The sequence below is a fragment of the Bidens hawaiensis genome, unplaced genomic scaffold, assembly GCF_021521415.1.
Source record: "Bidens hawaiensis isolate Kalapana, Puna unplaced genomic scaffold, B.hawaiensis_p1.1 tig00061013_1, whole genome shotgun sequence".
Taxonomy (NCBI): Eukaryota; Viridiplantae; Streptophyta; class Magnoliopsida; order Asterales; family Asteraceae; genus Bidens; species Bidens hawaiensis.
The window spans coordinates 15,418-30,834 of NW_027500982.1; positions in this window are offsets into that span (position 1 = coordinate 15,418).

The following is a 15,417-nucleotide window of genomic DNA, read 5'->3' on the forward strand; positions in this document are numbered from 1 at the left end:
ATAAGTTAATACATGAGAAAATGACAAGATGATAAAACTTAGTCCTAAACGGTTCGTGTCGCGAAAACCGACACGAAAACGTTAAAAAGTTGCTATTTTAAGAAAATATTAACAAAAATGAAAATAATTATTTTCACAAGTTAACTTGTAAAACTTGATTAATAGATATGTAACAAGTATATTACATTATTTATAAGTTACATTTTAAACGAAAAATCAACCGGTTCGTTTTAATCACGAAACCGACAAAAACCGCCAAACCGACAAGAATTATGAAAAATAAAGATTAATATTTTCTTAAAACTTTCCAGCAACTAAAACTTAAAATATTATTATATATTTTAAGTGTTTTATTTATTTGACATAGTTATTTAATAATAGCTAACGAAAAGCCGAACTATGTGTTCTCAGCTTATTTGCTTATGTGCTTATTGTGAACACTAAACTAGGATTAATAAACTAAATAGGGATTTATATAAAAACTAAAACCAAGTTTTTATTAACAAAAAGTGTACTAATATAGGACACGCAAATTCTGGAACGAAAAGCTACAAGCCGTGAGTTTCTCTATCGAACACTCTCGATTTTTAACTGGAAATGTTTTCAAAATGATATATAATTTGTGTTTTGGGGAAAAGCATATTCTTTATTACATATTGTTTTCGTTGTTGTTTTATAAAGGCATTTTATTTTACAAATTAGTGTAAAATGCGGGATGAGTCTAGTTGGGATAAGTAACAGTTAACCCTAGAAAGGGGCACAAAAATATTAGTAGATCTATTGGGGGTGATGCCCCCCCACTTCCATTCGCGTTGGGTTAAAAGTGGGAATATTTGAGTATTGTATGTATCGGGTTATCAACTATGATAGTCATACGTATGTTGTTCTTTGCTCGTCTACAACAACTCAATTTGTTTAAGAAATAAAATGCCTATTGTTTTGTGATGTAATGACGCTAGATCATTACACACGGATTGGTGATATAATGGCGGTAGACCATTATACATTGGATATTATGGATATAATTCGGGGTGTAGTGACAATTACTCACGAATTGATATCGGATATAATGACGGAAGTTCATTATATGGATGTTGTTTTCGATTCATATATATATATATGGACTATTTTGATATAAAGGGGAAACTCACCAACACATTGTGTTGACCGATATTTTAATATGCTTTTCAGGTAATTTATATGAAGTATGGTAGCTTCGCGAAGAGCGCGGGAAAAGAGTGACGTGTGTTTGAATGGAAAACTGTTGACTTTATGTTGAACTTGTAAATTGAAACAAAATCGTATAATATGACACGTGTAATAACTTTGATGGTTAAATAAAGTTCAACTTTCGTTTGAAATATATACTTAAATGTAATTGGCTGAAACGGCGGTCTGTCACCGCCCGAAAGACTTGGTCAAAGTCTTCCGCTGTTTAAATAAAGATTTTCAGGGTGTGGACATAATGTGAGTCCAAAATACTTCCTGGTATGAACCAAAGAACCATTAAAATGAAAGCATAATCGGCAAAAACAACAACATTTTTCATCATCAGCAAACACTTCCGGTATGAACCAAAGAACCATACCCATTCCCGAAATTGATGATTGTAACTACCACATCATCATCGTCACCTGGCAATAGTAGAAATCAAAATCCATAGAACAACAAGCCCCCCCCTAACAGCGCACCACAACACCATCATCGCATAGGGTTCCTAAATGGGACCCGATAACAGTCAAACACTTTAGGTATGAATCAATAAACCAAACTATAAATGGAACCCGACAAGAGTCAAAAATAAAGACACATAATCAATATTCTTAACTTTGCCTTAAACAATACTCATCGCGTAGGGTACCTATAGAACCAGACAACAGTCGAAAACGAATCCATGTAATCTTCCGATCTCTAAAACACAAACACCAGCGAGATGACGGTGGTGGAGGAGCAAGATAACGGTATTGGCAAGATTGAGAATTTTAATTGCACTTTTGGACTATACAGAAATGTATAAGACTATGTGTTGTGGATGGGGGGGGGGTTGGTTAATCAAAAAGTTACGTCACATCACTATCATGTAGGTTGTGGGGTATTAACCAACCAATCCAAAAACAAGCGTTATTAAGGGGAGTTAGTTAACAAGATATTTAAAAAAAAGTGATTTGATGAAATGGAGGTGGACCTCACCTTTTTTAGGTCTCTTGGGCGTTACTGGCTTGGGGAGAGGGGACAAAGACTTCAGCGTCTGGGAATGTGTCATGATTTTTAAGGGTTGAATTTGGGTGAGGTTGAAGGAAGTGACGCCCCCACCACAACACTTAGGTGTTGTTTGTGTTTTCAGATGTATAATGTCTGCAGTCACTGGACCATATCTGCAAATATCTATAGCAGAAGAGGTGAACCAAACCTTTGTAGTCTGCAACAATAAGATTGTTTGTTTTTTTAATGTATACAGATTGCTATAATAAATATAAATTTAAATAAACCAATTTATAAACTTTAAAAAGGTCTTCAACATTGACATTTAAATAATAGTAAAAAAACACTGAAATAATGTTCATAAAACAACAATAACATATTTTTTTTAAAGAATTTATTTCATACTTTGCATTAATTGCTCAACAATTTCATCTCTTAATTGTGTCATGTATTCCTGATTTGATGTAGTGTTTACCTCTTCAATGCTTGTCTCTAACAAGCATTTTAGATGCTTATTTGACCATTGTTGTTTCTAGGGATGAAAATTTTGTCCCAAATACCCGCACTGGTACACATACTGTACATCTACACGTACCTGTACCTGTTCCGATTTAGCCTATTCGATACGTGTATCAGTTCTCATTTTGTTGAATTTTGGTACGAGTACAAGCGGGTACAGGTATGGGTACGTTTGGTATTTTGTACCTGTTTGAAATATTTAGGGTTTTAAATGAGATTATTCATATTTAATACATAAAATAAATTCTCCAACCATGTTATTATTGAACAAATATCAAATATTTCTTCAATATTAAATAATATAACATCAAAGACTCGAAAAAAAATCACTTAAAGTCGGCAACCGAATTATGGTTATTCAATACTATCTTATCATTAAATCAGCAACCAATTTGGTACTTGTACTAATTTGGTACCCGTCACGTACCTGTGCACGTACCGATATTTGGACTAATTCAATTTTTTGTTACTCGTACTAGTATCGGTTTCAATATCGTTGAAGATTTGGAAATAATAAATCATAGTGACACAAAAACAGGTACCGTACCGAAAGATACCTGTACCAATACCCGCACCTGTACCATACCGAAAAATTTGGTACTAGTATCGGTACACGTTTTTATTGATTTTTGGTACGGGTACAGGTACGTGTACAGATACAGGTACTGTCCCAAGCTCATCCTTAGTTGTTTCCCTCCCATTTTTATTAATCAACAAACAAGGAACAACATAATACACACACTCCTTATACCTAAATTTTCTACAAACTTTTGTCAACAAAAAATTAATAATAATCGAACACGTGCAATAATAAACAAGAAACAACATTCGTAAGCCTAAATCTTCTACAAACTTTATTCAACAAAAAACTAGTAATAATTGTATAATTTTAACAAAAATCAAACAACAACACATTCATAAATCTAAGCCTTCTACAAACTTTATTCAACAACAAAGAAGTAATAATAGAACAATTACAATAATGGTGAATATACTATCAAATCTTGGAGAAATAAACATACCAAGGTATATGGTACATGGTTGTGAAGGTGGCATCTAGGGCTGGAGGTGGCAGAGCAGTATGCGGCGCCGATTATGTGGGGAGAAAGGCAAAGGCGGTCAGTTGGGGTAGGTGGAGGAGCAGTGGTGGCGGCTAGGGGAGGTGGTAGAGGATCGACAATGACTACGGGAGGTGGCGGAGGATCAGCGGCGACAGCTAGGGGAGGTGGCGGTGGATCAGAGACGACGAATAAGGGAAGTAACCGACAAGGTGACTGGGGTTTGGTGATATGAGAGGAGATAAGATTATGGTTTGAGGAGAGGAGAGGAGTCTAATTAATAATATGTGTGAGAAGATGCAAGAATTAGTTGGACCATGTCTACACCAATAAGTGGGTGCGCATACGTTTTTTAATGAAACTTCTTCGGAAAAACAAACAAGCTGCATAGAGGAATGTCTGCGCGTGCTGGTCTAATATTTGTGTGGTTTGTATAGTTTTGGGCTTGCATTGTAGACCGAGATCCACATGGATCTCGGTGGGCTTTTGGTAGTTTTTGGGCTTTATGCAGTTACTGTATAAACAATGTATCTAGGTCATTATAAAGTGTTCTGATTGAGAGTTGGACGTAGATGAGTGAGAGAGAGACTAGAGGTATTATTCAGTTTGTAATCCATAGTGCTTAAGAACTCGACATTGAATAAACGTGTGTTTTGAAGCATTAGCATCATGTTCTTTTTGTTTATATGCTTTATATCGGGTCCATTCGTTGTTATATTCCGAATAAAAACGATTTCTCGTGATATCATATTGAAAGATCTGTCTAGGGACATACAATTGGTTTAAGAGCGTATTGACCTATTTTAGGCTCGGGTTGTGATATCACGGATTCAAAGAGTGTGTTTGGTGTTTCTTTTGGTGGCTGTGTTGGCTTAATTTCCGGTGAATTGTTCACCGGAGAAGGTAGAAAGTGTTTTGGATAAAAATCAGCTAAGGATAATGTATCCAAATCCGTAAAAGTGAGGAATAGTGCTATGCTAATAACAACGATTATATGAATGAAAATGGAGTGAACACCGAGATTTGTTGCGAGAAAAAACCCTTTGATCTTGTTCAGATCAAAAGAAAAAAACCCCGGGTGACGACAACTCGTCGATCACCAATTTATTAATATCAAAAAAGGGTTATAATGGTTGTGGAGATTAGATCGATGTTACAGTAGTAGGTAACGTGTATAGAGAGAATAGTGAGTTTTGCTCTAAGAGTGTGTGAGTACAAGTGATATCTCTAATCGATCATATCTCGATGTTTATAAAGAAAATAAATACAACAATAAGTCCTATCTATCCGCAACTATTCCACTAGTCTTCCAACATTCATTGACCACGTGCTAGTAGCTTCCAGTAGCGAAATTTAAGGTGGACCAAGTCACATAGCCGTTACTTCTGTTGAACAATAACCTACACACATGAAACAATTGTTAATTATATTAACATATGAGGATCCTTGACCTTCGACATGGTTCTGGAGCTCTTCGGGAGGATAACTGATCCAGACATATCTTCAAGGATAATATATCCTCAGTAGAGAAAATATCAGTCCTAACAATTACCCCCAAAATGGCGGGTGATAGTGGAACACACCTGTCATTTTGAAATTCAAAACTTCTGCGAAAACTGGATGATGGGACGGTTTGCCAGATATATTTACCATTTGGCCCCTGAGATAATCTTAACCGCCTATATATGCCGCCCTATATCTTTCATATTATCACATATCCAAGCGACGCATCAGGTATACATCTCTTTCTTCTCTTATTTTCTTTGTCTTTGTAATAATGTCTACTGTTTCGTCTTCTTCTTCCCCTTCACACCATTCCAACCAAGCGTCCGACGAGTCTGGATTGTCTGAGATGCGACCACAAAACCTGATAGCAAACCCTTCTATCGAAATGTGCAAGCTAACAGACCCCGAAGTAGACGAACTTCGAGCATTGTTTCCGTCGGGAACGGAGTTCCGTCCATATGATGCCGGAATCCGATGCGAAGTTTACTCTCAGATCTGGGTTTGTATGCCGACTTGTCCTTTCTTGATCGGTTATCGCTATCCATTCCCTGCCTTTACCCAAAGATTTTTTGATTCCACGGGCTTATCCTATATTAGAAAGAATCATCAAGGAACAAAAGATCGACTTCGGTTTTCCAGAGTTTTCACATCTATGCACCCTTACTACCCACGGTCCTGCCCGATTTATCTTGAAATCCAAGCCTCGACAACCCCACCCGGTCTTGAAAGTCACTTTAAATGATTCCTTCTGGAGGAATCAGTTTTTCTTTGTAAAACATGACTCCATACCTGGAGGGATTGACCTTCCTTCAAAGTGGGTTATAAAGGGTAGGATCCTGGATCCTTAAAAAATAGTAGGATCCTTGATGCTTTAATTTAACTCTGAATCTTCTTTTTGTTTGCAGTGGACAACTTTGCTTCTTTGGGTAAGTTACCTGGTACAGAAGAGAAAACAAAACGGTTCCTTGCATTGGATACCGAGGTTAGAACCTTTCAAGCCCGTTTAGTTGAAGCTTTCTGTGAAATCTCCTCGGGTTCCAGTATGTCAAGTAAGTCTATTACAGTAATTTTAAGGTAAATAAAATTAGTTAGAATACTTATCTGTTAACTTATCTTTTGTAGGCGCCAAGAAATCCCAGATATCAGCTAGCAAGTTTTCCTTAGAAGACATTGATTGTATGGTCACCTACCTGGACATCAAGAAAGAAGCTTTGAAGGCAGCAACCAGTTCCGAGCCCAAGACTGCAACGACCAGAGCTAAGTCCGCTGCTTCTAAAAGAAAGAGGTCCTCCGATCCCGAAACCCATTATGACACAGTCCTCTCTGTAAGTATCCTGTATCCTGATATTTTGAAATTTAGGATCCAATATCCTTCTAACCCTGATTACATGGTTGTATATAGGCTATGAATGCTTTCAAAGAGCATTATGAAAAGGTCATTAGCTAGATGAGTGAGAAGATGTCAGGGCTAGGGAAAGCCGTGGTTTCAAAGGACAAAGCCATGATCCAACTCTCCAAGGACAAAAAAAGTTGGAGGATCAACTATCCTTAGCGGAAACCCAACATCAAGAGGCAGTGAAGCAGACTACAGACGAGGCTAAGATGTGAGCCGCTAGGTCGGTGTTCTAAGCACGGATTAAGATGGCGAAGGAGGCCGGTGATCCTGCTTTCGATAAGACGACCTGGGATGTGAAAAAGTGGAAGACTGCCCTGGAGGCTCTTGGTGGCGAATATGATGAGGAGATGGCTGAGGAAAACGAGGCTGGGACTAGTGGTGTCAAGGAGGTGGCTGAAGCCGGTGATGGAGAAGGTGCTGCAGAGGGTGAAGATGCAGCTTAAGTGGGCGATGAAGGATATAAAAGACAAGGCCCGAGCCCACTTTTTTGTTTGTGTTGATGCTTTTTAAGGATAATTTGGTTTGTAATAAACAATAGTAAGTAGGGTTTAAGGATCACTGATCCTCAAGACAATTCTCAGGGGTACCGAAGGTGGATGGATCCTCTGTTTGTGGGGATGAAACCTTTGGTGCCTCTGACTTTTATTTTCCTGCACTTTAGAACAATCAGTAACACCTGTTTAACCCGGGTGGATGGTCCATCTATTGTATGGTGAAATCCGGGTTAAAAATTTTGGTAAGTCCAGGTGACTTATGCTTAATAATATAAAACGTTTAACTATCTATTTGTTATTTGTTATTTCAAAACTTTGTTTGATACATCTTTAGCTTTGTTGAATGTTTTGAGAAATAATCTTGAATTAAAAATTTTTAGGATAAACTATCCTTACGAAAAATATTTAGGATAAAATATTTTTAAAGAATAAATTGTAGGATAGAGTATCCTTAAAAATTTCTATAATAGAATATCCTCAAAGATATAATCCCTAAAACGTTTATAAATTATAGCAACTAAGACAGTGTAAATCCGTTAACGGAAACCATACAAGAAGGTCTAGGTAGACCTAAGTTACCATAAGTATTGAACCTTCAATGATCCATAGGATTTTGAATCCATAGAACTTTATCTTTGTGATGAACTAAAAAAATCTGTTGCAAACAGCTTATCACGTTAATTGGGATTAAACCCATTAAGCTGGGGACAAGCCCAAATAATAAACTGGGACAAGCCCGTGCAACTGGGGACTAGCCCTTGAAACTGAGGACAAGCCCGTGAAACTGGGGACAAGCCCAAAACTGGGGACAAGCCCAAATACGGATGTTAACTGGGGACTTGCCCAAACCGGGATCTAGCCCAAACATAAGATAACGTGAAAACGTTATAAACCGGTGGTATGGTACGTCTACCATAAATCGTAGGATCCTCCATATAGCCGAAGACAACGAAATTGTCAGCCACTAAGCGTGTACTGGTCTCGTTGCCCCGGACTACATGTTGGATAGCGTGCGCTACAGGCGAGAGTTTAGAAACTCTAATTCATAAGAAAGGTGAAAACATTTAAACCTTATGGGATATGACCATCGGGGGTCATATCCAATCGTGGGCTAGGCCAAGGGAAATAGTAAAGTACCTTGAATGTAAAGAAGAGGTGGCCAACCTCTTGGTTATTACACATCTTATTAATATCCTGCATTGATACTTAAAAATTGGAAGAAATAAATTGTTAAGAATATATTATCCTGGAATTAATAATAGGAAATTGAAAAGAATAAGTAATCAGATAGATATTACCAATTTTGGGGATCCTTGATCCTCTAACGATAATAGATCCTCATAGGATACTTGATCTTGATTAGAAAAAGTACTTCTTGAAGTGGATAACATTCCATGCTCTTGGTAACTTGTTGCCTTCCATAGTGAGCAAATGATATACCCCCTTTCCTGCTTCCGACTCGATTAGATGAGGACCTTCCCATTTGGGTGCTAACTTCCCATCAGCCGGATTGGTCGTATTTTGGAAGGCTTTCCTCAAAATTAAATTTCCTTCTTGAAATCTCCTGATCCTTATACTTTTGTTGTATTCCCCAGCTACCCGTTGTTGATAAGCTGCCATTATGATCTTGGCCAGGTCTTTGAGTTCTTCAACAGTATCCAAATCTTCAAGAAGAATTTCTTCACTGGCCTCAGGATCATGGATGCTCGCTCTTGTTGCAGGAACCACCATTTCTGTGGGGATAACGGCTTCTGATCCAAACACCAATGAGGAGGGTGTTTGGTGTTGGGTTTCTCTGGAATTTATAAATTTAGTTAACCATTTAACTAGTCACAATTAAGGCGGAAGCGAGATATTAACAAACTAAACTTATGTACACATGTGTTTATATATGTATATATTACAAAACTATATAATATATGTTCATGAATAACCTAGTTTATTCATGATATAAGATTACCAATAATCTATATATTAGAAACCCGAGGCAAGGATCAAGTAATACGGGAAAAGCTAAACTATCAAAGCCATAAACACTTACATTCTTAACCTTTTAAGAGTGTAGTTAATGTTGAAGAAGATGATGATGTCGATGCTAGACTTTCAAAGGGAAAATCCTCAAACAGAATATACCCCGAGCCTCCAACACACACCGAGCTATGTTAGGGAGCTTGAACACGAAAAACCGAGACTCAACCTTTCTTCTTGATTTCGGCCGAACCCAAAAGAAAGAAAGAAAGAGTTGTTGTTATAGTTGATCTTACTTGAAAAACTTGATTATGATTACTTGAAATATATATATATCAAAAATGTATCTTGATCATCATTTCTTATCATCATTCAAAATCCCATGATGTTAGGTATTTTGGTTTAAGTAACCCATACTCAAGATTTGACCAAGACATGGGGTGTGGGGCCCACCCTAAAACCGGCCCCAATATATTTATTTATTTTTTTTTTTTTATTTATTTTATACATTATAAAATATATAAACACCCCATCTTTTATAAACCATTTTATAAAAGAACATATAATTAAATAATCATTCCAATAATAATTATTTGAATAAATAAATTAACCAATGAATTTATTTAACACTTTCAAGTAAATATTCAGAAACCCGATTTTCTGAATGTGTCGTGTTCTGTATTTGTCCTATAGATCTTATCTTAACAAATACATAATTGGTGTGTGTCTAACTCGTTATTGGGTATGACCCGTCTTGGATCAAACACGGCTAGCCATATTAACATAATTATGTGTCTCGGGCATATGGTATTCCAACAATCTCCCACTTGCACGTGACTCATAAGAAGTTAATGTTAATGGTGAATACCGCCTAACAACAGGTCACCATCTCTAGTGTGTTTGACTAAGTGCCATTCAATAACATCATCCCCTTCAAGTCCATACTTGATATGATATAGGTAAGTCTTATCACTACATCCTTTTGTTACTAGATGTCCTGTCAAATCGAAGAGACACAGAGTAATCATTCTCTCAATGATTTAACTTAACAGGCCTTAGACATCTAAACTCTCAACACATAAGAGGAACAAATCCCATCTTGACTGCATACATCCTTGTTGACATCTCATATGATATCTGAGCTCTTTCTTAAACGTCATCGTGTTACCGAAAAACAAAGAAGAGAGTCAAGTTATCAGACTTGATGAAAAACCAGATCTTATATGCATCTCAGGTCAAAGGACACAATGATACTCGCCTTTACTCAAGGATTACTTATGATCAGTTGCACTAACTCCATGCAGTGATCCTTGAGAGCGGATCATGTCCAACATTTGTATCCCACAAATATCTATGAACCTTGGTGGCAAACCTATGCCTTATATTCATCACATGAATATCAACCAATCCGGGTTCATAATAGTCTTACCTTCATACTTGTTCCCACAAGCATGATCGACTACGGACGTTTAGAACAACATAAGTCATTCATGGATTAAACATGCAAATATAGAACATAACTCATTTAATAATTAAAACATAATTAATCACATGAGATACCCATTACATTCGTTCTTATACAAACACTAAACACAGATTAAATTCACTCACTAGAATACCGAAGTCCTAATGCACAAACATGACCCTCATGCTTTGGCCTATCGAGGAGCTTCGTGAGTGGGTCCGCAATATTTTGATCGGTATGAACTTTATGAATACATATCTTTCTCTTTTCAACTTCATCCCTTATGTAGTTGAATCTGCGCTCAATGTGCCTCGTTTTCTGATGAGCACGAGGCTCCTTGATCTGTGCAATAGCACCTTCATTGTCACAGAATATCTCTAGGGGCTCCTGAATGGTAGAGATAATCCCTAGATCCATGATGAACTTTTTCATCCATGCAGCCTCTTGGGCTGCCATTGAAGCGGCGATGTACTCAGATTCTGTAGTGGATAACGCGACAACATCCTGCTTCGAACTCTTCCAAGAGACAGCGCCTCCATTCAAAATGAAGACATATCCCGACTGTGATCGAGAATCATCTCGGTCAGTTTGGAAACTCGCATCCACGTAACCCTTTACGACAAGTTCCTCCTCACCAGACCCATATATTAAAAACATATCCTTAGTCCTTCTAAGGTACTTTAATATATTCTTGACAGCCATCCAATGACTGTCACCTGGGTTGTGCTGGTATCTACTCGTTATGCTTAAAGCATACGAGACATCCGGTCTAGTGCACATCATTGCATACATAATAGATCCTATTGCCGAAGCATAAGGAACATGCTTCATCCTATCCTGCTCTTCCTTAGAGCTAGGACTTTGGGATGAGCTTAACACGGTTCCTCTAGGAATAGGTACCAAACCTTTCTTAGAGTTTTCCATCCTGAACCTTTTCAGGATTTTATCAATGTACGCACTTTGATTGAGTCCGATCAATTTCCTTTGTCTATCCCTATAGACCTTTATTCCCAAGATATATGTCGCTTCTCCAAGATCCTTAATTGAGAAACGACTACTTAACCACGCTTTAACGTTTTCCATACTTGGTATATCATTTCCAAATAAAAGTATATCATCGACATACAAAATAAGGAAAATGATTATACTCCCACTAGCCCATTTATACACACACGCCTCATCACCGTTTTGGACGAAACCAAACGCTTTGATTTCTTCATTAAAACGATGATTCCACATCCGTGATGCTTGTTTCAACCCGTAGATTGATTTCTTTAACTTACAAACTTTATCAGGATTAGATGGATCGACAAAACCTTCAGGCTGAACCATATGGACATCTTCCTCAAGATATCCATTTAGAAAAGCGGTCTTGACATCCATTTGCCATATCTCATAATCAAAATGAGCTGCAATGGCAAATAATATCCTGATCGACTTAAGCATCGCGACCGGCGAGAAGGTTTCATCATAATCAATCCCTTGAGTTTGCGTGAAACCTTTTGCTACAAGTCGTGCTTTGTAAGTATCTAAATTTCCATGCATATCGGTTTTCTTTTTGAAGACCCACTTACATCCAACCAGTTTGGAGTTAAGTGGACGATCAACCAATTCCCAAACTTGGTTATCGTGCATGGATTGCATCTCGGCGCTCATGGCTTCAAGCCACTTGTCACAATCAGGTTGTGACATAGCATCTTTGTAGGAGATCGGTTCATCCGAATCGACCAAGTAACAATCATCCACAAGAAATCCATATTTCTTGGGAGGTCGACTAATCCTATTAGATCTGCGAACAACGTGTGTATGATCAACCATTTGATCATCTTCAACATCCTCGTGTTGAAAGCTAGTATCGACCAACTGTGTATCATCAAGTGATTCTTGAACCTCTTCAAGTTCCACTTTCTTTTCACTAGGTCCTTCCATAAGGAACCTAGTTTCTAAGAAGTATCCTTTGCGTGAAACAAACACTTTTTGTTCACTAGGATCATAGAATATATATCCTATATCATCCTTTGGGTATCCTATGAAGATACACCTGATGGATCGAGCCTCAAGCTTATTTGGGGTGTCACGTTTAACATAAACTATGCATCCCCATACCCTTAAATATGAAAAGGATGGAACCTTTCCATGCCACACTTCATAGGGTATTCGATCCACCTTTTTGGTCGGGGCCATATTCAAAATACGAGCCGCTGTAAGTAGCGCATATCCCCAAAATGACGGCGGTAGTGAGCTTCGTGCCATCATTGATCGAACCATGTCCAACAGTGTTCGATTCCTCCTCTCGGATACTCCGTTATGTTGAGGAGTTCCAGGAGGAGTGAGCTGTGAAATAATTCCACAATCTCTAAGATGACTTTGAAAAGCATCACTTAGGTACTCGCCTCCTCTATCGGAGCGGAGTACCTTGATTGTTCGGTCGAGCTGATTTTGTACTTCATTTTGAAATTCCTTGAACATTTCAAAGGCTTCATGTTTGTGTTTCATTAGATACACATACCCATATCGACTAAAATCGTCGGTAAAGGTAATGAAGTACCTTTCACTATTCCTACTAGCTGGCTTGAAAGGTCCGCATACATCCGTATGTATGATACCTAACAAATCCTTAGCCCTTTCATTTGTACCTTTGAAAGGCTCTTTGGTCATCTTGCCTTGAATACAAGATTCACACTCATCAAACGAACCTAACTCGTTTGTTTTCAAAAGACCTTTCTTTTGGAGAGTATTTATACGATTCTTGTTTATGTGTCCAAGGCGACAATGCCAAATGTAGGAATCACTCAAATCCTTTTTGAGTCTTTTAGTAGAAGTTTGATATAATGAGCTATTTGAGGTATTATCATGAACCAATTCATAAATACCGTTGTTTGGTACAGCTTTAAAATAAAAGATACCATTAGATGATACATGCATTTCTGATCTTACAAATTTAAAGTCAAAGTTACATTGTCTAAGAAGGTGCACAGAAATAATGTTCCTAGTCAAACTAGGAGCATACAAAACATTTTTCAAAACAACTTCCAAACCACTTGGAAGCGATAAAGTGAAGTCTCCTCTAGCGACCACGTGCACCCTTGCACCGTTGCCCATGAAAAGATTCACTTCGCCCTTCTTTAAGTCTTCATTCCTTTTGAACCCCTGCAACCAATTGCAAATATGAGTTCCACATCCGGTATCCAATACCCATGTGTTAGAAGAAATAAGATTTAGCTCAACATTAATCATAAAGACATTACCCGAGGTATGCGCCACATTCCTCTTGTCTTTTAGCTCTTTTAGGTAGACCGGACAATTGCGTTTCCAGTGTCCAGTCTCCCCACAACCAAAACAAGGATCATCCTTATGACCCTTCGGTTCCATAACCTTTTGTTTCTTTGCCATAACCGGTGATTTGCCCTTACCCTTAAGATGCAGAGGTGGACCCTTTCTTTTTGCTACCTTAGCCTTAGGATTGGGTTGAGATCGATTCTTGGATCTGCCTTCATTGATCGCAAACATGGGTAAAACCCTTTTACCCATGCTCGCCTCGGCTGTCTTAAGCATTGAGTGAAGTTCTCCAATGGTTTTGTCCCAGCCGTTCATGTTATAATTTAACACGAAAGTGTCGAACCTTTTCGACAAAGAGTTAAGGATCAAATCCGTTGCTAACTCTTTTGAGATGGGACAATTGAGTTTGGCGAGGCGATCAATGTAACTTTTCATCTTAAGTACATAAGTTGAAACTGGTTGATTATCATCCATTCTACATGCATGCAAGGCTCGAACTGTTTCGAACCTTTCAACTCTTGATTGCTTAAGGAACATTTCCTTAAGTTGAGTAATCATGTCGTACGCATTATGGTTTTCGAAATCCTTTTGGATTTCGGGAACCATAGTCGCCAACATGAGGCATGACACTTGAATGGAATCTTCCGTAAGTTTGACCCAATTCATATATTCGACCTCACTACCCTCTTCCGGTTCTTCGGGGATAGGTGTTTCCAAAACATGATATAATTTTTCTTGTTTTAGAACAATCCTTAAATTTCGGAACCAATCCGAAAAGTTATTGTGGTTAAGACGGTCTTTAGCGAGAATAGATCGGAGAGAGACATTTTGGACGTTAGGGATTATGTTGTCGTCGACGTGTGCGGCCATCTGCAGAATTTTAATTAAGTTCATTTTAGTGTTTTACCTTTTTAATTATTAATACCCTTTTATATATATACCAAATATAATTAATAATTAAAATCTAGAATCCAACGATAAACCCGACTCCGGTTAGGTGACCTTTTTCCCATTGTCGATTTATCAAGGTAGTTATTCATAACAATTGCAAACCCTTTTGCAACTTCTAGAGTTTATGGGACCGGTTCGAAATCATATTTCGTGTCGGCATGTTTATCCCATCAACACCTATTAGACCCCATGTTTGGGTGACCCTCTTCACATGGTTCTAATTTAAGTCGTCCTACTTGTATCAACTTGTAATATTAACATACAAACGGTTAGGTGACCTTTTTCCCATTTATATGCCAATATTACCTTAAAATATTAATTTACTCTTACGCGGTTAGGTGACCTTTTTCCCACTAAGAGCTTACTAATATGTTAAGCGTTATACAAAAGGATGGTGTTAAACTTATTATCCTTAATTTTAAAAGGGATTTTTAGTTTTAATAATTCTAGTTGTAAAACTTTAAATCATGTTCTAACATGCATTTAGTAACATGATATTTTGAAACCATTTTCAAAATTCTAATTTATAATAAAGCCATTTTATTATGGGCGTGAGACGGCTAGTTAATAAATCCATTT